General features: G+C 40.2%; 1 protein-coding gene and 1 pseudogene across 4 annotated transcripts in view; one reads left to right on the forward strand and one right to left on the reverse strand.

The window, feature by feature from the left end:
- The window catches only part of RARB (retinoic acid receptor beta), a 647,500-nt gene that overhangs the window by 374,438 nt on the left and 249,073 nt on the right, over nucleotides 1-23,989 (forward strand). The window lies entirely within an intron of this gene.
- LOC118602383 lies at nucleotides 13,736-13,854 on the reverse strand (annotated as a pseudogene).

Raw genomic sequence — 23,989 nt, forward strand, 5'->3', positions numbered from 1 at the left:
ACAAAATATTTACTTAATATGTTTATTATTACCATATACATAGTAGAATGTAAGGTCCACAGACAGGATTCTGAGTTTCTTGTTCACTGATGAGCCCCCACGGACTTAAATCCATCCCTGGAATATAGATGGTGTTGGATAAATATTTGCTGAGTGAATTACTTGCTTAAACTATCACTGAAGAGTTGGTGGAGAGGAAGGCATGGTGCTTCCACTAGAGTAACAAGTTCAAGGTCACAGCATCATAGCTGTGATCTATAGTTCAAGAATCTATGCCAATGTACTGCCAGTGCGCCACTGGGGCAGCTGACCAGTGCAGCCGCTCATATTTTGGGGGCTTCCTCATGAGCTTTCACTGCCAGGGGAAGATTGCTTCTGCTTCACTCCCAACTTCCGAACCTTAGGGGAGGCCATCTGCCAAATGTTCTTATGTTTTCAACTTCTTGAAATAAAAGGAGGTATAACGAGTGTGGGGAAGCCGATCCAACTCTCTGCTATAGGACCTTATGGACATGTGAAAGAGGGCCACTGCCCCCCCTTTCAGATGGGCAAGATGAAGCACAAGGTTGCATAATGCAATCACAGTAAGGTTTCACAAGTTAGACACCAAGTCAGGCTCCCCCACCAGTCTCCTCATTCTGAAACCCTTGTTTAACTCCACATCAACTCTTTTGGCTGCTCACAGCATAGCACTAATAAGGCCACAATCAAGAATATAAGTCTCCAGGATAGCTTTGCACTCTGCTAGAATTATGGCAGTGACCCCTAACTTTTGCCAACGTGGACCAGATCAGAAAGCAGAGCTGGGCTTGTGGAAACCAATCAGAACCCTGAGAAGAGCAACTGAAGGTATGGACCTTTTCCATGGCAAGGTCTTCGCTATTATACCCAGTCTACTTAGGTTGAAGAACATTAACTGACCTCCTTCTCTATTTTGTGCCTGACCCCAAGTGGAAATTTTTCGGTTCCTCTGTATCTCAGCACTGGTGTCACGTCAGTCTGACAGGAGGCCACATAATTACTGAAATTAAAGCGTAATACCTGACACCTTAGAGGTGTTTCACTAGAGTCTGAATATTTATTTAATGGAAATGGAGCAAGGATGACCTTACTGGGTCAAACTGACTGTTTCTCTCCCTGACACACCTTGTGAAGAACCAGAGAAATTTTAAGCTGTGGATCAATAAGGTCATCTCCTGTGGGTCTGCTGTACTAAGCAGTGTTAGTCCATTATCAGGAACAGCCACAAGCATTTCAAAGGGCCAATTTGTGAGTGGCACTGGGTTAGGTCCCAGTCAAACAGGATTAAGGGTATGGTCACTAAGTAATTCTACCTTTGGGTGTTTGTATGAGCAGGGCAGGCAAGTGAACCCCTCCACCCGGTATTCCCTCCCTGGTATGATCCCCGCCCCTTGTGTGTGCGGAGTATACCTAATGACTTTCTAATAAATAGCATATGGCGAAAGTGATGGGATGTCATTTCCGAGATTAGGTTATAAAAGACTATAACTTCTGTCTTCCTGGCACCCTTGTCTCTGTCTTTCTTTCTGTCTCACTCTGCGTGTTTCTCTCTGTCTCTGCATGTGCATGTGTGTGTCTCCCCACACACATTTATCATTAGGATTGTTTTGATGAAGCAAGCTGCCATGTTGGAGAGGCCTACATGGCAATCGAGGGTGGTCTTCAGCCAGTATCCACTGGGGAATCAAGGCCCTCAATCTAACAGCTCATGAAAAACTAAATACTGCAAAGAGACACATGAACTTGAAAATAGATCCTTCCCCAATCAGGCCTTAAGATAACCTTAGCCTAGTCAACACCTTAATTGCAGCCAGTCAGAGACCATTCTCTGAAGTAGAGAACCTAGTTAAACCAAGAAACTGGAAAATTATAAATGTTATTGCTTTAAGCTACTAAGCTTTGAGTAATTTTTTTATGCAGCAATAGTTAATATAATGAAGAGACAACATTCTATAATGAGGGGACTCAGTGCTCCATAAATCCCTTTAAGGTGAAGAGTAGAAAAAGGTCTCGAGATGCTTAGTAAAATCATTTGGATGTGCATTCAGAAATATTGAAAATTATAAATCAAAACCCTGAGTTATGTTTGAATAGTAGTTACATTTACCAAGTGTCCTTAGAACAGCTCTGTGAGATATTCATTCATGAAACTGTTTATTCATGTATTCACTCGTTTATTTACTTGCGCATCTCCAAGTACTGTGGAGCCCTTTTGCAGCTTCCAGTCTAACAAATGAGAATAGCAATCAATTTATAATTAAAACCTGGATGAGTTTTCCAAAGTATATGAATAGTCCTAACAGAGGAGATTGACCCACATAGGGGCATCGTCAGAGAAGGTTTTGCTGAGGAAATGATGTGGTGAACACTGAGGAATGAGTTAATGCTAATAAAGAATGAATTCAGTAGGTGAATAGGGAAGGAGAAGCATTCCAGGCAAAGGAAATAGTATATACAAAGGTCATATTGGGAAGGCCCATTGTTTGTTTGATGCACTCAGGAGGGAGGAGGGGAGAGAGGTGCGACATGTGGGTGGGGGCCAGGCTGGTGGGGATTTGTAGGAAACATTACAGTAGGAAGCCATTTAAAGAAGACAATTGGTAGTGACTTGATCAGATTGGAACTTTGGGAAGGTCATTTTGGCCACGGTGTGGAAAACCAGTTGGAAGGGAACTTGAGTTGATGCTGAGAGACCAATTAAGATGTTCTTGCAGTAATCCACATGAGAGAGGATGGTGTCTTAAGCTCAGGTGGTGGCTAAGGGCTAGAGGGAGGTGAACATTTCGAGACAGGTTTATCAGATGAAGTAGACAGGCAGGGTGATAAATGGGAGGTGATGCAGAGGAGGTGTTCCAACTATCTCCATCTGACAGATGAGGCACTGAGGCACAGAGAGAGTGACAACTTACCCAATGTCAATGGCAGAGCCACTGAAAGAAGCAAGGTTATAGAGGCCAAGTTCCATTTTAGACAACTGAGCATAAGACTAGGCTTTCTCTTTCTTCTGTCTCCATACCTATATAACCACCCATACACACACACAAATATATCTACGCGTGCTTGGTAACATGGATGTCCACACACACACACTCACATCGATGCACACTCACACGCACAAACCCGAACTCAAAAATATTTTAAAAGACCACTTTTTCTGCCCTGCCTATTTTTGTTTTCTTCAGCTTCTCTACCTCAATCGAGGGCTATTCTCTAGCTATCCAACCCCACTCATTAATTATGAACTCCCAATCCTTCTCTTACCATCCGTCTTGAATATATCCTCTTCTTCCCTCTCTACTGCCGCCCCTCTAGTGCTATTGCATTAGCCTTATTATATTTCTCCTCCTCTCTAACCTCTTTCTTCCCCAGTGTATCCTATGCAATGTTGCTGGATTAATTTTCTTCCACCACGTATTTCATCACAACACACCCTGTCAAAAACTTCAGGCTCTCCCCACTACCTAAGTTTAAAGTCTCACATTCTTACTCTGTCCCTCAGGCCTTCTAGGGGCAACTCCCTAACTATTTTCCTCTATGATTCTTTGCCCCACCCCCAAATTGGCTTTATCTTTATCCACGCTCCGCGGGCTACTTGAACATTTTAATAGCATCTACTAATTGACAAAGTTCTTTTCTATGTTCCCAACAGCCCGACAAGTTTGGTGTTTTCACATTTCAAGAGGAATATGTCCACCTCAATGAGCAGCACCTGTACTAATTCTCTTTCAATACTTCTTTTTAAATAATCCTATTTTTTTTTTTACTTAAATATATTTATTTTATAAAAAAACTGTACATATCACGGCCACCCATGAAAAACATCCCTATTACTTGTAATGCTCTCTGTTCATTAAGGGGAGATCAGAGAGGTAGTGAAGACACATTGCAACTGTGAAGATGTTCTCCAGACTGTAATTTGAAGCGATGGAAGAAGCAGTTTATTTCTCACTGTGTGACTCAGTTTTGTCATTTGCATTTGTGTACCACAGAAAGTAATTCAAATTCTACCAGCGATACAAGTCTCACGTCTTGTGGGAAAATGCACTGACTAAATGCACAGCATCTTAAACAAAGTTAACCACCCATTGTGCTCTTGTAGATTCTGGTGTTCTCTTTCAAGCAGACAACAAATATATCCTCCTTTCTCCGCCCGAAATCCATTTCTGATATGGCTTTGTTTCTCCCATATACTCTTTATTCCAAACCACATTTTTTTCTTATGTTTCTATTTATAAGAAAAAGACTCTAAATTTTTGGAATAAGCAATTTCTCTGCAGAGAGTCCCAAAGCTGCACTCATATCAAAGCTAAATAACCTCTTATTCTAAGGGATGTTAGTCCCGCCGGCCAGGACTGAGGTCATTAGCAGGGCAGAAGGAGGAAGTGTGGATGGTAAATGCTTCAATCCATCCTAGTCCACACATAGACACCCTCAGCCTCCCTTAGTATCAGGCCAGCAGCCTTCCACAGCATCAGGAATCGCTCCTTTTGTATGAGATGATAATATTTAAAGGAACTTCCCTTCCATCAACTAATGAAATACATACAAAGCCTTTTGTAAATTGCAAAAGGTTCTACTACAAATATAATATCTTGTGTATTTTATATTTTTACTATTCAGTTACTTTTGAAAACTAAATCAAGGAAGGATACAAATAGAGCTCTTGAGAAATAATTGTAGCTTATAATAGAAACATTTCTTTTTCATTTGTTGTTAGCCATATTCACTTAGAGCTTGATAAAAGCAAATGTGCATGTAGGATTACAAACTTATACATTCAGTGTGCATTAAAAAGGGGGAAAGAGAAAGAAATTTTTCACTACTACATGTCCAGAAAGCTGATGAAGTTTTTTTAAAAATAAAATTTATATTTAATAAAAAGCAAATATTTAGTGCATTCTACAGTTTTAATTACATTTAGAATCAAAAGCAAGTGGAGAATAAAGCAAAGCATTGTCAATGAAATTCAAGCTGTAAATACATGAAGTAGTTACAGGAAATTGTCTACTATGGGCTACAGGCAATACTGCATTTAGCAGTCAATTCTGCTTGTGCTGGAGAAAGGAGGAAAATGTTTAAGATGCTCTGAAATATAAAAAATAAATTATCTAGAGAGACTCTGGAACTGAGTTCAAAAGCAGACCATAAAGGAGTTGATCACTTCTGCCCCTCCTAATCATGTCAAGCTAGTGGTGACAATTACTGTAAGATTTTTGGAGTCAATTGAGGCAGAGAGGACACAGTCAGTGTGCTATTTTCTTTGGTCCAAATCTTTGGTATGGAATATTCTCAGTATTTTTGCTGCCGCTTGAAATTGAATCCCAGCTGCCTGTTCATTCAAATAACCCATGAATCCAGGACATGACCCAGCCCATTTTGCACATATGAGGGACTCTACCCCAGGTGGCACCCATTTGGTAAATGATTACCTGGCCACAAACTGCCTTTCTCCACTGGAAATGCTTCCATGTCTGACCATCAGCAGAAGCCCCTACAACAGAAATAGTGAGAGAGGAGAGAGCCAAGCAAATCATCCCAGAGCCACCATCTTCAAAGAATGTGTCATGCTTCAGAGTGATCCTCCTCTTTTTTTTTTCTCCTTGTCTCCTAATTATTGAAATTTCCTCCTTTAACTGTCCCTGCAGAAATTCAAGCCACTGCTCTTTCCCCATCTGTCCCCTCTTCTATAATTCCCCCACCCCCTTTATACGAGTTCCCATCCATTGGTCATTTTTCCAACAGTCCAAAGATCATAACCCTCCATTATTCTTTGCCCCTCATATTTCACCTGTATCTGAAGGCCAAACTCTTCTAGAATAATAATCCCATGAGCCAAAGAATATGTTAACCCACTTATACTGTTCCACTGTGAGGCAATGCTTCACGGTGTCAAAGTGCACGCAGTTGTCTAGAGCAACAAAGAAGCATTTTCAGGTGTGCTGCGTAGTAGGTTAGAGGCCAGGTTTAGAGCCAAAGTCTAATTCAAACGTCAGCTGTAACTTGCATACACCATGGTACCCTGGTCAGGTCCCTTAGTGTGTCTGACTCTAGTTCCTCATTTGTGGAAAATAATAAGACTTCTCTCACGGGGATGCTGTCAGGTTGACGTGAGAGACGTGTGTAAAACAGTGAGCACACATTGGACACTTGGCAAATGTTCAGTGAGCGTAGCTTTATGAACTACGGGCTAGCAAAGAGACAGAGTATCCATGTCCCCCATTACTACCAACCATCTCTCAATCACCGAGTTACCTTTCCAAAAAGCCAGGCTGTCCACAGATGTCTTAATTGTGTATTCGTGTATGACGTCTGACAAAACCGAACTGCAAGGAGCTTTAGATCAACAAAATGGCATGGAATCGTTTATTAAACTTTGGCAAAAAAAAAAAAAAAAGAGAAGGATTTGGTTCTCCATAACTTACATCCACTTGAGATAATTTCACTTGACTTCATTAAGCTTGAAGAATTGCACTTTCCCTTCACACCTTTCTTCCTCACACTTACTTAGCCTTTACAACTCAAAAGATAATTGCTCTATTAACAAATGTTTATAGCATAATAAAAGAGTGGGAGGGAGGAAAAGGATTTCTCTCTCTCTTTTTTTTTTCTGTCTAGGCCATTCCCTTCAGTTTCTTGGAAGTACTGGAGAGCAACGGAATAAGCCATAAATTATTTTTGGAATTAAACCAAAAGATTCCTTTTTCAGCCACTAGCAAACAGTTCTAAGCCAAAAGACTCCAGGACCTTATGGAGAATGAGGCTAACAGGAATTTCTAGTGGCTGAAAGGACATCACCACAATCCTGAGCTGTGAAGAAATCCTGGCTTTACTGGAAATTAGGAAAAACTCTGACCGGTACTGGCAAGGCCCGTGGAAATTCCCCATGGGTCCTGGGGTTGGAGATTTAGGAGAGCCTTCTAGAGAATGTGCCCCTCTCCTTCGGGCTGAGGAACTACTAGACTATTCAAAAAAAGAAATCTCTTGTAAGCGTGTGTTATGGGCTGACTTGTGTCTCCCTAAAACTCATCTGTTGAATTCCTATCCCCAGTACCTAAGAATGTGACTGTATTTGGAGATAGGGCCTTTAAAGACATAATTAAGGTTAAATAAAGTCATTAGGATGAGTCTCAATCCAATCTAACTGGTGTCCTTATGAGAAGAGATCAGGACATAGATACACATGGTAGAAAAGACCCCGTGAAGACACCTGAAGAAGACAAGCCATCTACAAGCCAAGGAAAGAGGCTTTAGAAGAAACAACCCTACCAATACCTCGATCTCAGACTCATAGCCACTGGATCGTTGTTTAAGCCGCCTAGAGTGTGATATTTTATAATGGCACCCTAGCAAACTACTACACTGTGTTAAGGAACACAAGCAACATACCCTCGTGACGGGGGAAGAAGATTTCTTCATGGTCACCCCCAAAACACTCAAAAGGCTGTCCAGGGAGTACCCCTGACACCAGAAAGCTCTGACTGGGTGCATGGTAACAAGATTCAGGAGTCAGAAGTGATTCTATACCTGCAGTTCACCTGCTTGAAGAAACTACTTTACCAGTTGATAACTGGCCTCTGGCTCTTTTGACCTCTTTCTAGGACATTGTTCCCTTTATAAGGATCTTTGACAGTGAAGGGTGCACTCAGCTTTCTGCTCACTCCTCTGCTTCCTCCCTTTTCCTTTCCCCTTTTTTTCCTCTCCCCTAGAACATCATCTTTGGTTTATCTTTTACCCAGCGGCAATGTTTTCCTTGAAAATTATATGTGAAATTACCCCATCATCAATGTTCAAGCCCTTTCTTCACCTCTGACCCTGGAATTTTCTATGGCTTGCCCATAAGATAGGAGAATGATGGCAAGAGTATTGTTAAAGAGAGAGTTTCTGCTGTACCATAGATCACCTATGTCACCCTGGGCAAATTCCCTCCTTTCTGTAATACCTCAGTTTTCCCTTCTGGAAAATAGAAGGTCCAGGCAAAACTATCTTTTAAGATCCCTCCGGCATTAGCATGAAATGATTCCAATTCATCTGCTCAACAAAAATATAGACACGTACACCTCTCCCCTCAGGTCACGAAGGCCCAGCCCATTCTCAAAGATGACTTTGAGTTCAAATGTCGAATGCTGTGCATTCTGTAAAATTATTTAAGCAATCAGCTGCACTTGCAGAAACCACTCATTAAAAGGCCCAAATAGAACGATTAACTTTTCTTTGTACTCATGTTTTTAAGGGCCATAAAAATGCTCGCTCTAAGTCTTGCATATAATAAGTCATCATTTAAAAGAGATGTGTGAAAATACTTGAGCCAGATGTTTGATTTTTTTTTTTTTTTTTTTAAACACACACAGCTTGTTTGCATACTGCCTTTTACCCAGTGCCGCAATTTGGCCTCTGAGGATAACTAAGAAAAACCTCGGAGATTGTTAGAAGGGAGCTTCACCTGCCAGTCTGGGCTGCAGGATCTCTATAGCAACCAAACATAAATCAAGGAAATGGCCCCTTTTGTAAGTTGGTTAATAGGCACAACATGCTTCTTTAGAAAATCCAACCATTCTTTCAATAGACTTTGATTGAAAGTCAGCCTTTTCTTCAGACACATTCACATTCACATCTAGTAGCAGCTTGTATGGCTGTCCACGGGCTAATTTATTACCCTTTAAAGATCTGGCAAAGAAAAAATGGCTCTCAGAACAATGTTTACATTCAGAGGCATAAGCACAGAGCCACAAAAGAGCATCCTTTTGTTCTGAACTTGGAATATTAATCTTTAACCTAGGACTTTAACTTTCCCTTACTCATGGGGTTCGACAGAACCTCTTCTCTCATTAAAATTTTACCAATTTAATAGGACCGTGTTTTTAATAGGTGGGAAGGGGGGAGTAAGTCTTCCTCCCATTGTTTTGCCAAACCCTGATAGAGATGAATCGTTTCAGACTCCTCGCGCTTTGCTTGGCGGAATACTCCGCTTCAGGGATTGCTGCTGAGGAAAGTGGCTCTCTTGTCCCCACTAGGAGAATTGGGATAATTAACAACAACAACAAAGACAAAAACAACAAGGTGCGTTCCTCAGCCCTCTTCAGGAAGCAAGGATAGGGCCATCAGATGGTGACTGGGCCTCTCACACCCACATCCCACCAAAGTGTAATTTGGGAACGGACCCAAGAAATGCCCTGTATGGAATCAGTCCCTCCTCCCCCGCCTCCCCCAGTGTCATAGCGTGCAGCGGCGAAGTGGGGACACACACTGAGCGTGTCCTTCCATGTGGCCAGGGTCACGTCACTAAGTAAATGATCCACTTTTTCCCAAGGGTTAGAGGGGGAGCCAAACCCTAGATCTTGTCTTCCTTTGAAGTATGAAGAGGAGATGCGGAAAAGCCTACAGAAACAAACTTTTGTAGTTTTTTTTTTTTTTTTTTTTTTTTTTACGTAGACTATGAGGTGAGAAGTACCTCTAAAACAAAAGGGAGCTTGCACTATTCTGTGTAGCTTCACATCACAGATTGAGATGGGTAAGAAGAGATTTATATTAATGCCTCCCTCTTTAGCTTTTTAAACTTTCAGAAACCAATGTCTTCAGCAACCAGACTCTGCAGAAGCTCCCTTCCCTTTGATATGGTCAGCTGTCCTCACTGCCAGGAGGGGAATAAAGGCTCAGTTTCAAAATATGCATGTTTAAACATGTCCTTTATTTTAGTCATAGCACCATGCTATGAAGAAAAGTCATCTCGTGCTATTCGAGATTGGTCACTTAGAAATAGCTTTGCCTTCGCATTAGCCTAAAGATACCCTTGGGATCCATGAAACTGAAGAGCCCCACCAAAATGTAATGCAAAATAAGTACAGTGTGTTACAGATACCCTCAAGAGAAGAGGAAGATCCTAGATATTCAGTAAAGGGGGTCAGCTTTCTTTTCTGTGGCCTGGGGGTTGGGAGGGGGGGTGCAGAGCGTGGCGCGGTACATGAAGCCAGAATGTCAGTGATGTGAGTTATTTACTTACAGCCTAGTAGTGTGGTCACTCAACCAGATCAGACATTTCATGCATAATTTTTCACCACATGCCTATATCCACATTCTGACACACCTTGGGGAGGTTATATAGCGCAGTAGTCGAAATTGGGGCCAAAGGCACTGAATAGTCAGTGTTCAAATCCTGGCTCGACTGGTTACCGACTCAGTCAATTCAAGAAAATGACTTCCTATTTCATAGAGCTGTTAATAGAATTCATTGTGTTATAATAAATCACTTAACCTGGCCTATCATAAGCCCTCAATAATAGTTGCTATTAATATTTTTAATGTTTTTCTTGTAGTTGATGCTGTTGTATAGTCAATATTGTTCAGTACAGGATGAATACACATTACATTACCCAACATACAACACAACATTTTCCAAGTTCAGGTGACATTTTGCAGAACACTGGACAAAAAGAAAATAATTTCCCAAGGCTAGAGTTACTCATTGAGAAAATCCACACATAGGCATCAGCTTGTGTCTATGGCAATAATTCATTCCATTTGCCTAAAACCATCACAACATGGTATGTCCATCATTGCCTGCAATTCTGCTTGATGAAAATACCTCAGGCTTGGGAGTTCTAGCTGAAGAGGCTGTGTGTGTGTGTGTGTGTGTGTGTGTGTGTGTGTGTCCTGTCTCCTGTCTATTCTCTGCCACCAAAATGAAGAAGTGGTTCTCCCCACCAACCCTTGCCAGTCTCAGAGGGTCACAGTCTCAAAACCTAGCTGCATTTTCACAATTTAAGCAAAGAACGTTGGGGCCCAATTTCACATGTCATAGCCAGGCGTGGCTACTCAGGACTCATTAGTCCTCACCCTGCTCATTTGTCTGAAGGTCTTTGTTGCATTCAATAAGCCTCCTTAGCTTCAGCCCAAGTATCAAGGAGACAATAACTTCAGAGGAGATAAGAAGGGACTCTCACCAAAGGATTCACCAAAGAAAATGCAGTCTGTTTCCCAGGAAAAGGCCCCACATCTGCAAGAATTTCCTGAACAAATCAGAACTTGCCAAAAGGATAAAAAGAATTAAAAAACTGAAGAGGACTAAAATTAAATATATAAATGTAAATATAAACATTATATATGTGCGTTATAATGTCAGTAGTTAAGAATTAAATTTTAAACACTTGGGTACTCACTGAAGAATAGTTTGTTTTATTGGAAAGGTTCAGGTTTTGGAGAAAGATATTCGAACTCTAAGAACTTCAGTACCTACTGTGTGGCCTTAGTCAAGTCCTGGTCTTGAAATCATTCCAGGTGTCCATCGGTCAGCATTTAATAAAGAAAAATCAGTACCATTTCAGCTATTTCTAACAGAAAGAATTTAACACAAGGAGTTGGTTGCACAGTTAATGAAAGAGAAACTTTGGAAGTCAGGTGAACCCAGATGCCAGTTCAACAGGAAGCTGCTCCTACCTCTGAAGCCGAAAGGGCAACAGGAAGAGATGGTGCTACCAGGGCCTAAGAGCTGGGAAGATGATGGGGACTAGAAGCCCAGAGGAGATTCTGTCACATAGGGGAAGCCGCCAAAGGCAAAGAGAGAGAGGAAGTGATGTCCTGGTACCTCCCCTCTTCTGCCCACCCCCATTGATGGGAACTTCCTGAAAGCCAGTTGGCAACGTATTAATTGCCAGCCTTTTCCTCTCCTGCTTCTGTAAAAATAGAAGGAAAAATTACAAGCTTTGCCGATTTGCTCTCAGAGCCATTTTCTGCTCTTCCTCTGCTCTGCTCTGTATCATAGAGCACCAAGGCTTATAAGTAGATAATGGTGGCCCAGTTAACGCTTCACTATGCAATTACTTCTATCCTCTAACCTCATGAGATATCAGGAAGTATTTCTATGTGTTTTTCTCTGAAAACATTCTTAATTTGTTCATTTTTTTGCAAAAGGGACGTATATAACCCTAAATGGTAGACTTATATGTTACCATTTACTCTCTCATGCTAGAGAAGCAATGTGGTGTAGTGTTTAAGAGTAAAATTGCTTAAGTACTTGGGTTCAAATTCTGGCTGTGTCCGCTGTGTGATATTGAGCAATTTAACTCCTGTTTCTCAGTTTCCTCATCTGTAAAGTGAAATTCAGAATAGTCTCTACTTCATGGCATATTTTTTAAATCTGCCTGATGGTGAGGGCTGTATTCTCCTAAGTAATAACTGAAAATTTTCTCAGACCCCACCTAAAGTCCTGACATGTCAGTATGCTAGTTTTATTGCTATAATAGGATAATGAGATGGGACCTTTTATGCTTTAGTTTTGACTCAGGTGACAAAATGCTAGGTATTAGATACCAACCTGAGTGTGAGACAGATCATCAGAAGCAGGAAAGAACATGAGAGCCAGCTCCGTGACTCTTCAACCCCAACACCACCAGCAGTCACAAGGAGAAGTAAGAAGTATCAGGAGGGAGAACGGAAACATGTGGAGGATTTGGAGGAAGGGGAGCTTCACCTCACACACTAGAGCTGTTTCTCAAAAGATTATCTCATTAATTAACTCAGTAAATGTCCATGAACTTCTACTTAGGGTCCAGTGGAGTTGACTGTCCAAGAAAAATACACTCAAGGATGCATAATCCAACATAATATAATAAACTCTAGGGACAGCGAGACACCAAGAGAGGCGAAACTTGAAATGAGCCTTTAAAAAAGAAACTTAGAAAAGGATCAAAAGACAAACATGTCACGAAATGTTCCAAAAACAAAGAAAAGTCCTCTTACCCACAGTAGAAAATCTGAAGAGGAAGGCAGTGTAGAGGAACCCTCAAAGACTTTCTGTCCTAATGAAGCTGAGAATTAGGGTTTAGCTGGAAGCTACCGTTTAAAGGAAAATTGAGATAGCCATATTGTTGGAAAAGAAGAATGGCAAGTAACTTCATCATTTTGTAACTTAGGAACCTCAGGCAAATTACGTTCTCGTTCCTGTTTCATCATCTATAAAATGTTGGATTTTAATTGTATCTACCTGTTGACATTGATGTGAGGCTAAAAATGAATTTGTACATGAAAGTGCTTAGCAGAACCCCTGGCAGGGAGTAAACACCCGAAATCCTTCAATTATTTTAATTATTTGGTGGTAAATGTCTGAGAAATTATTCAAGGAAAAGCAAGATGAGAATGACTGGATCGCTGGTTAAGATGGGGGAAAATTTCATTCTACCTGGGAGGTTCACCTTATTCCCTGTCCAGATTGTTTTACTGTTTAATTCAATGATTCTCAGGGTTGATCTCCCTTACCCATTAACTGGCCTATGCTACTATTACTGGTTATAATTTGAAAGTACTATTTCTCTTGTGTGTGTGTGGTTTTTTTTTTTGCCTGAATCCATAATGTATTTAAGTGAACCAGAAATCTCATTTGTATGCCATTGCCAACTGTGTTTTACTTCCCAGCACTTTTGGAGAAGATATTTTATAGGAGCAAGTAGATATTACTTCCAGTATCATGGGAGGTTCCTGAGGCTCTTGGGCCAAGATGGTTCCTGGAGAATTTGAGTTTTGTGTAGAGTTTCCTGAATGTCTATAGTCTAGAGAAAGTGTTAAATGGCTAAAGATCCAGGCCCTTCACCTGATCTCTGTTGACTACTTTTTTTTTTTTTTTTTTTTAATTTTTTAGGCAAGGCAACCTTTGGTTAACCTTATAGATTGCAAGGAACTTATCATCTTACAATCTCTTACTTTATATTATTATTATTTTTTTTAATTTCTACAACACCTGGTCTTCCTAGGTGGTCTCCCACCCAAGTACTAACCAGGCCTGACCCGGCTTAGCTTCCGAGATCAGACGGGATTGGGCTTGTTCAGGGTAGCATGACTGTAGACTCTGTTGACTTTTAAGAGTTCCACATATATAGACTTTAGAATATTTACGTGCCCCTGTGATGGGATGCAAAATGGTATCTGTCTATGTAAGTGTCCATCTTTCTGAGGAGAGGATCCATTGCTTTCCTCATATTCTCAAATGGTTAAAAAAAAATGGCTTAGGAAAACAAAGGGCAGTTAAGGTCTAGATTTCCCACCTGCAGAATAATAAGACCAATGACTAAAACACAGAATATTTTTAAGAAAGAAAGGAGCTTATAAACAACTCGTTCAACTCTAAAGCCTCCCCTCCCTACCCCTAACATTACAGTTGAAAAAACTAAGGCTCCAGAAGCCACTTTCCCCAACTTATAGTTTACTTTTAATTTTATTTTGGATTTAGACTGGTCAAAGGCTTTCCTGTTTTCTCTTCAGAGATGTAATATAATATGAACTCATAAGAATTGTGGTTTGTTTGTTTTCTTGTAATCTGAAACAGCTTTTATCAAAAACCTAATTCATGAGAAGATAATCATGCAGGAAAAAGCAGATATTTGTGAGATTCTTTTTTCCCTTTCCTTTTAGATATCAGGACTACAGAGTATTATTTTTTCCTTTTGTTTTCTCTCTTATTAAAAGCAAGAGTCTATCCATTTTTCCCCCCTCATCCTTCAGTCTAGTCTCACGCATGGGATTAATTAGATAAGGCAAATCACAGAAAGAACATTTATCTTTATCCAGGAGATTGTTTTCAGAATTTTTTGATGTTGTCCTAGCATTTCCACGTTTTTAGTGGCTTTTTGTAAAGACGAATGGGCTCAACTGCTTTTAATGCCTGGTGAGGCAAGCATTCTCTTGTGTGTGTGACTGTACATATGAGAAACATTAATTTTTAATTTACTCTGTTTACCTTGAGAAACTGCCAGTGGATGATTCAGATATTCCACAGAAAAAGGCTTTTCTTTTATAATATAGGACAAAGGACAGCTAAGCATGTGTTCCTTCTTCAAAGCAGAGGTTCGGAGGGAAGAGACAACAGTATTTATTTGTGTAGCTTACAAAAGGACCATTTTGACTCTGTAAACACTCATATAATTTTATTAAGAGTAGCTACCAACTCTTTTCATCTAGTACAGGCTTAAAAACAAGGCTTAGATACAGTGATAAAGAAACAGCATGGATTATGGCCATCTTCCTTTAATTCAACAACTCCTTATGTGTTTGTGTTTCAAAATCAAGTCTCAGGACAGTGACTTGCAGAGTGGTGATTTTAGGCTGGTCTCTGATTTCCAGAGCTAGGTGTGACACCAACGCTGAGCCTGTCCACAGTTCTCATTACCTGTTTTGGTTCTGTGTGCCTCAGGAGGCTGAATGCACAGGGCCTGCTGATTCTAACTAAGGGCGAGCAAAACTTCCTAGCTTCCCTGGGAGGGGTTTGGGATGAAAATTAGGGAATTCCAAAGGACTCTCCAATAAGTGCTGTACATAACATGATTCTGGGGCTTGGAGCTCTCTTCAACTCTCCCTAGATTGTCCAAAAACTACTACGGTTTATTCAGTTTACTCGGACAAAAAGGGGCCAATCCTGATTCCAAATGCCAGGAGAGAACTGAAGAATCTGAACAACTCACTACTGCTGTCACCACATGGGGCCTCATACCAAGACTGCCATGTCCGATCGTGTTAAGTTGCATTGTCCAAGAGCAGCACATTTGAGGGACACCTTTCACCTTGTAGATAGTATAGACTTGTGTGGTTATTAAAACAGTTTTCTGGCAGATGGCATTAAGGTGACTTGTCCTAACAAAATCAGTGTGTTAGCTCAGTTTTAGGTAATGTGAAAATAATTGTTATTAGTGCAGCTTCTGTTTTTATAATAAGTAACATTTAGTGAACACTTTCTGGAGAATGGTGGTTAATTGCTTTTGACCTCTCCCTTCAGGATAGGCTTCTTAACATAGATTCAGAGGATCAGTCAGCTTTTGATAGGAAAAAAAAAAAAATGTATCTTCATCATCACTCACTGCTAACTGAAATTTAGTATTATGAACAAAAGCAACCAAATACAATATCACTAGCAATGCCTATGATTTGTCTTTCATATTGCATTTAAGTTATTATAATATCTCAAAATATTATTCATGCTCATCACTATATCAAAGTTATGCCAATTGTTCAGACCTGTCATCTATTACTATATCACAAATTTTCAAAAATATTTTAACTGTATTTTCATACAGCAGGTCTGCCTTACAATTCTATATTATATCTCATGAAACCTTATTCTGAGAAAGGGTTCGCAGTCCTCACTAGCTGACTGAAGAGTCTGTAGCACACAAAAAAATTTAAAAAGATAAAAAATAAATAAACAGATTTTGCTATAGGAAGTTAAAAACTAGGAAATATTAATTCCTTTATCTCTCGTTTTAAGAATCATTTCCTGTACCACCACCCCCACCCCACCACAGCTGACTGTGGAAAAGTCATCATAATTGTATTAATTCACCTGAACAGTTTGCCTTTAAGTCTAATTGCCACTCAGTATAATTACAACTATACATGGCATTAAATATATATCAAATTGATTTTTAGTTCATTTGATTCGATTTCAACATGAAACTGTTCATTCCAGCGGTCTTTATTGGTTCATAGTTTGTGCCTCAGTAAGATATAGTTGAGGAGCAGAAGAAATCCCGTGAAATCACTTGAGAATCATTGCTCTAAATTTAACCTGTGCTTCTATTACCTCTGCTACAGTCTGATAAACACTCTCTTATATGACAAAAGATGACACCGTTTTCTACAAAATGTCCTTGCATTATAATTTGTTCGGCACAAACACATCCTCTGCAATGTGGAAAAATGATTACGACACTGCAAGATGTGGCACAAGTTTCAGGTTGTGCCTTGCGGAGGATGGAGAGCAAACACACGCCGACAATACTCTGATTTCTCACAGCACGTAAGACGTTCTCTTGTGTAAAATATGGTACCTTCGTAGCTTCTCAACACTCACGGTCCCTTGGTCTAACCACTAGCATAGACGATCTAGTTTCTGAATCATTCATTATAAATTTTAGAAGCAAGAAAGTGATTATCTGAGTCTGATGTCCTCCTCGGTCCATTCGGGAGGCCAAAGGAAGAAGGTCCCACAGTACAAATAATCCTGCAGAGATTCCTGGAGGTGGGCAGTTCTCAGAGAATGGCAGGGGCCTATGCTTGCTATAAGGTCATAAAGGCTTAAAGAGGTGAGACTATAATGGTTACTCAGGGAAGCCAGGACTGTATGGATCTCTGCCTAGACGACAGTATAACCCCTCGGTGGCTCTGACTGGTACAGAGACTTGAGCAGAAAGACCAGGCTAGCAGTTCTTTCTATTTTCAGATATATATTCAGGGTACAGAAGAGGAGAGCCTTCGACGTGAGTGACTCTGTGTTAAGCAATTTTTATGTACATTGTTTCATTTCATCCTCACATGTCCCAAGGCTATACCTGCCAATACTTCCCTAAGGTCAAGCTATTTCCAGGAGTCCCCAGCCTCACACACATAACAATTTCCTGGCATCTCACATATGCTTGCCAACTTCCCCTGTGGGAGCCATTTTCCTTCTCTTCTGCTTGATCCCTTAAGTGATGGTGGTAGATTGAACACATGCAAAAGTCAGCTCAACACAATTCCACATAGAATACAAAAATAAGAAATACAATTAACAAATACATATTCATACTCCACAATAAATCATGAAGAAGGTGTAATTTCTACTAAATAGAAATAGAGGAAGAAGATAAGACCTCATAGTCATCAGCAGAAGGTGGCCATATTTATACCAACTACACAGTGTGAGTCATTCAGCATCTTTTAAGAGCCCGAGGCCAACAATACCACAAGACAATGTCACTACCGGAACATAACGAACTATGACACACAGGGAGAATCCTCCTATGGAAAGTGAGCACAAAACTGAGAGTCCCCTAGTATCCAAGAGAGACCAACCCTTTGGGAAGGAAACTGGATGCTCAGCAAACAAAAGAACTAATACCAGATGAGACAGAGATATTAGAATAATTTTAAAGGACTTTAAAATTTAAAAGAAAAAAAAAAGCCTCAGAGAGCCAAAGGAGAATCTCATCACTAAAGTCAGAATGGGAGGTTATATTAAAAAAAAAAGAAAGAAATAAAGTTGTTTTAAAGAAAAATTACAGATTTTAGAAGTGAAATATATTATTAAAGTTAAAAACTCAACAGATGAGCTGAATAACATACTTTGTTCAATGGAGGAGTAAAACCTTGAGCTGGAAGATAAGTAATGAGATAGGAAATATAATTTTAAAAAGGTTAAGAAACCCAGAGGACAGATCAGAACTTTCAACAGTCATCTAATAAATGGTACAAAAAGAGAAAATGAACTTAAAAAGAGAAAAAATAATGTCCATAAATTTCTTAGGACATGAGTTCTCAGATAAAGCTTATGCAAATGCCAGGATGAATAAATAAAAGTGAGTCCTAACTACAGTGAGATGCCACTTCACACCCACTAGGATGGCTAAGACCAACAAGTTGGACAGTAACAAGTGTTAGCATGGATGCGGAGAAATTTGAATCCTCAGACATTGCAGTCGAAATTTTAATTGATGCGACAGCTTTGGAAAATTGTCTGGCAGTTCTCACAAGCTTAAACATAGGGCAAGCATATAAACCAGCAATTCCAGAGAATTGACATATACCCAAGAGAAGTGAAAATATGTTCACACAAAAACTTGAACACGAAAGCCCACGCAACATTACTCGTAATAGCCAAAAAGTGGAAACAACCCAAATGTTCATCGCTTGATGTATAGATAAACAAATTTGGGTGAATGGATAAACATAAAATAGAATATTTGTTCACCATAAAAGGAAATGAGGTACTGGCACATACTACAACATAGAGGAACCTTGAAAACATTATGCTAAGTGAAAGAAGCCAATCGCAGAAGGCCACATGTTGTATGATCCCATTTAGATGAACTATGCAAAATAGACTGCCATGACAGAAAGTACATTAGTGATTGCCAGCAGCTGGGACAGGGCAAAATGGGGAGGTACTGTTAATGGATAAGAATCTTATTTTGGGAATGATGAAAATGTTCTGAAATTAGATAGTGATACTGTTGCAGAACTTTATGCATATGTACAAGCACTGAATCGTACACTTGAAAAGGGTCAGTTTTATGTTATGTGAATTATATCCCAGTTAAGCTAGTAGAAGAAAAAAAGTTAGAACTCACTAAAGCTGAGCTATGTCCCACAGAGGTCATACTAGGTCCTGTGAGAATAATTCCTCTTATCCTGCACTTTTCGGGTTTGGATGTTAGAGTACTGTTCTCTGTGTCACAAAATCTGCATGTATGTGAAAGAGAGAAGAAGAGAGCTTTTTTATTATTAGTTTCAAGTATACCATACATTAGTTAGACATATGTATAGTTTATAAAATGATCCCCTTAATTGCTCCCTCCCTCCCCTGGCCCTCCGCCTAGCCATTACATTAATGCTAACTGCATTCCCTATGCCGTGCTCCGCATTCCTGTGACCACCTATCAACTATGAATTTGTACTTGTTTAACTCTTCACCCCATCCTCCCAGCCCCAAACTCTCCCATCCCCTCTGTCCGGAGAATGAGCTTTTTTAGTATTTTCCTCATTTCCAGGTATGAAGGGGGCTGGTCTAGAAGATAATCTGAATGGCAGACTTGCTGCCCTCTTTAGAATGACTCCAACCCTCTATGGCCTTCAAAGCTTGAATTTATTCCCTTGATTTCTTTCCCAGGAGGCTCCTCAGCCCTTTCCACAGATAGCCTCGTGGCATAGCAGTTTCAGCCCTGAAGCCTAGCCCACTCAAAGAACTTTGGGAGGTATCATTATCTCCATTTGCAGATGAGAAAAGTCGAGTTCCAAGGGACTGTGACCAGAGAAGCAAAGAAAACCGACCCTGATTTTATCCTCACAAGTTTGCCAAGCCCCTTTAATCTGATTCTTCAAGTTCTTTTAACAATGAACTCCCATTGACTAAATTTGTCATAGGCCCTTCTGTTTGGTAATAATTACAATTAAGCTAGAACATAATATTTGACAACAATAGCAAAGCTGAGCTTCAATTAATTTTTTGAGCCAGCCCAAAGAGTAAGTAAAACAAAAGGCATAACTGAATGAATCCCAAAACGAAGACCCCATTCTGTCTGACGTTAGTTTTTCTCTCTCATGCCCCATAATCTTGCTGGGCAAACACCAGTAGGCACCCACCACACAACTGAAACCTCATCAAGTAAAAGTGATTTCTTTTCTGCACGGTGGTTGGTGTTCATCGTCTCTCCTCCCTCGATAAGTGGGTTGTTTGGATGCTCAGGTTTCCTTCTTTGTGAAACTTCAATACAATAACAATTTACCGCAATCACTGGCAGAATTTCAATAGAGCTACTTTTGAGCCCCATAGAGCCACCACCAGCCTGGCAGAATGTTTGTGTTTTATTTTATTTTGTTTGGTCTTGGTTTGTTTTTGTATTTTTTTTTCTTAATTGCAAACTACAGAGTCCACGGTTCAAGGATGCAGTATGACTGCGGGTGGCCTGCTGGTTTAACAAAATTTGGTATGAAGAAGAACACAGAACAACTTCAGAGTTCCAGAAAAACTGAAAACATGGTAGCTCATCCTAGATCCATATCACCTCGACCACAGGCGCATGGAAGCTTGAGAGAAGATACATTTAACCCCTTTTACCTCAGTAATATATGCACATGCACACTCTTCCTTTGCTAACCTTAAAAATAAAGTGTCCTTAAAATAAACAAAACAAACTTGAGTAGTCCTTAAACTCTGCTGTATGTGAGACTCACACCAAGAGATTTTAACAGTCTTGACGCCTAGGCCTCGTCCTAGATCAATTGAGTCAGAATCTCTAGGGGCACCAAACTGAGACATCACTAGTTTTTAAAACTCCCCGGGTGATTCCAGTGTGCAGTCAAGACTATGAACCAGCACTCAGAGCATATTTGTATCTTATTCGAGGCTTACATTTTAAATATCCAAGGCAAAACATTGAGACTAGAAAAAAATTACTCTTAAAAAAATTCTTTAAATTGCCTGTGAACTGGAGTGTAAGTGGCTTTGTATCTCTAGCCCTGAATGGTTAATATAAGTGTAGGTACTTAATGCACCCAGAAATGTACCGCATATAGTAAATGGTACATATGCAAAATATAATTTTGCTACATGAATTACATAACCAAAAGGACATACTGCGTTGAATTTAGGTTATTAAAATGCAAAAAAGATGAATTCCACTGTCCAAAAGTGGAGTCAAAGTAATGTTCATATAAATGATTCATCTTTAAATGTTGGATGACCCAATATCAATTTTGAGATCTGAGAGTTCTTACAGCATATCTGTGGTAATGTTTTTCTAACTATCCAGGCATTCACAGAAGAAAGTGGCCTCTCATGTGACGCGCAGATCATGGCTGAACCTAGAAGCCAAGTGTCCAGACTCCCAGCGTGTTACTGGGCAAGAGTGAGTCTGGCAGATAGTCAAGGCCTTCCAAAACCCAGCCCCACCAGATTCCTCCAGGCTTATTTTTCTTGCTTCTTAGCAAAGTTTCTTGATTCAGTTCTAAGTCTTTCTTTGACAATAAATGTTCATTCCATCCCCACATTTTTGTTCAAGCTTCTCCTAATCCGAATATTCTTTAAATCCTCTTACTGGTCAGTGATTCCAAACCCACCCATGTCTATGCTCCAGCTACAGTGCTCTAGTATCAAACCCCTTAAACAGCTTTAAATGGTCTGTGTCTTCAGTATCCAGCTTACCTCTCATCTTCACTCTTTTGGACTTTTTCATTGACCTTGATCAATTCCATTTGGTCAATCCACCCCTAGAATGATCTTTGACTCTTTCCTTCTAATCTTTCCACAAGTCTGTGGGCTCCATCTTGAAGTTATCTAGAATGTAACCACTGTTTGCCATCTCCAAAAGTCCAGGGCACCATTTGATGTTACCTGAGTTATTGTAATAATCACCCAATAATTTTCCTTGCTTCCACTCTTGCCTTTACTGGATGCCTGCCACATATTGGCCAGAGGGATCCTTTAGATTGCAATTTCAGTCATGCCACTCCCCTTCTCAAAGTTCTCCAAAGGCTCCCATCATCCTTAGGATGAAATCCCAGACCCACCAACTTCTACCAAGACACACTAGCAATTCAAACTTTCTCCATAGGGTTTTACCATTCACATTAATAACAATAGCTAGCATATAATGAGTGTTCACTCTATACAAGGCACTGTTCTAAGCCTTTTACAAGTTTTACATGTTAGGAAATTGAGGCACAAAGAAGTTAGGAGACATTCATAAAATATGCAGCTAGTAAGTAGTGAACTGGGATTTGAACCTAGTCCCAATTCTCAACCACTGCCCCACCCTGCCTGTAAACAGAGGGTACACTAAAATGTGCTACAACCCACACTTGTCAGGCACTCATTTGAATTTCAAATGTTTCAGTAGGGAGCCCGGCACTCTATTTGTTTTCTTATGTTTGCAAATATATCAGTGTGTGACTTTAACTGTTGGAGGAAAGGTTTTAAGGAGGGAAAAAAGGAGAAAGAAGGCTGGAGCCTGAATTAATTAGGGAAGCCCACGTTGCTCAGACAGCAATGTCCCAGAGCCAAGCTGGAAGCCAAGAAATTTGTTTTAAAAATATGATCTCTCCCAAGCTGAAGATTACGTCAAATATATGGTGATATACCACCCAAAAGGCAAAACCACAGTTTGCTTGTTTAAAGGCTGTTTTAGGTTGGCTTGGCTGCTGCTCAGAGCTGCACCACAAGCAGTGAGCTGCAGTTTCTGAGCAAGGGTTGAAAAGTTGTTGGGAGAAAAGGAACTGTGGTCCTTCCAGCACAGAGGCTCTGACTTCAGAAGGATCATTTTCAGCCCGCAAACACCAGGCAGGCCAGTACTACTGGCTTTCTACTGCCACACCTGAGTGAGGGTCCACCACACCCTCTACCTTGTGAGGAGAAAGAAATCCCATTTGTTGAGTAAAAGAGCGAGCTTGGGCTTAAACTGGAGTTCCCTGAGAAAGAGTATAATGTCACCCAGTGTTATAAAAAAAAAAAGTGACAGAGAAGGATCCTCTCATATACTAGTAGCAGCGAAATTCAGTCACAAAGAGTAAAAGCCAAGTTAAGTGATTGGTTGTTTGAAACATTCAAGCATTCAAGTGATTCGGCCCATCTAGTACCCACCTTGTCCCAAGCACTCAAGCTCTTTGGTTGATTCTGCTATTTAAGTGACACTCAGGTGGCCCAAATGAGTAGTTGGGAGAAAGCTTTTTGAAGGCTTAGCTCGCACCCTCCTCGATTATACTTTAAGCAGTCATTATCTGACACAATTAAGAACATGGGAAGAAAAGGCCAATTACACACCAGGAAGTACGGTGTCCCATTTTGGGTGAAGGAGAGTGAGAGAGCATTGGGCTTCATTGATTGGATCTCCATGGCAGGCCAGCTGCCCCCCAGGAAGGCCTGGTATTCCTGTCCTCTCCGTGAACCTGCCTGAAAGGGATACAGGAGTTATTGGGTAATCAGGACTTGTCAGCACCTCGGTTATGCAGGATGGTTCAATCCGATAATGTGAATGGAACCTGTAATAGTGCTGATGAAAAGCACTCCAGTTTCAAAAGGGCCTTGAATGATTTTTTGTTCATTTTCTGTTTACACGTAATGTGTTATTGATGTCATTACCTTATAATACAGAGGCTTGTTTCATAGAAAAACCAGGAATTATTCATTCTTTAAAAAAAAAGAAAAGAAAACTAAGAAGAAGAAAAAGAAAGAAAGAAAGAAAGAAACCCTGTTACGTGAGGAAAATAGCATTCGAATGCTGCAACTGAAACATATTGATTTTCTGGCACCAGACTTTTTAGATTAAAAATGCCAATACTAAATCCTTTCATGACCTATAGTTCATATGAAGTTCGCATGTCATTTACTATTATTCTGAGGAGGAAAAAAACTGAATCTTTAATGAAAACATAGTTGGAAAGAATGTCTGCCATTTCTACAATTTGCATACCATTATAATAATGCCTGATTATGAGCTAAACATGCTGATAGTAGGGTGGG

Source organism: Rousettus aegyptiacus, unplaced genomic scaffold (genome assembly GCF_014176215.1).
Source record: "Rousettus aegyptiacus isolate mRouAeg1 unplaced genomic scaffold, mRouAeg1.p scaffold_m13_p_4, whole genome shotgun sequence".
Classification (NCBI taxonomy): domain Eukaryota; kingdom Metazoa; phylum Chordata; class Mammalia; order Chiroptera; family Pteropodidae; genus Rousettus; species Rousettus aegyptiacus.